Source organism: Charadrius vociferus, unplaced genomic scaffold (genome assembly GCF_000708025.1).
Source record: "Charadrius vociferus isolate BGI_N301 unplaced genomic scaffold, ASM70802v2 scaffold738, whole genome shotgun sequence".
Taxonomy (NCBI): domain Eukaryota; kingdom Metazoa; phylum Chordata; class Aves; order Charadriiformes; family Charadriidae; genus Charadrius; species Charadrius vociferus.
The window spans coordinates 653,659-653,983 of record NW_009649467.1 but is presented as its reverse complement, the minus strand read 5'-3'; positions in this window follow the sequence as shown (position 1 = coordinate 653,983).

The window sequence follows — 325 nt, the reverse complement described above, 5'->3', positions numbered from 1 at the left end:
AGGACGTGTCTCACCACTGAGGGTGGTGAGACACTGGCCCAGGTTGCCCAGAGAGGAGGTAGACTCCCCATCCCTGGAAACATTCAAGGTCAGGTTGGACAGAGCTCTGAGCACCCTGATCGAGTTGAAGATGTCCCTGCCCGTTGCAGGGGAGGTTGGACCAGGTGACATTTAAAGGTCCATTTCAACCCAAACTGTTCTACGATTCTATGACATCTGTTCCTCATCCTCAGAATGGAAATCCCATTACTACTGATTCTCCCTCCCTAAATCTGAGGCTAAATTAGGGTCATACGTACAGCCCAGCCCCGCCCCGGCCCGGCCC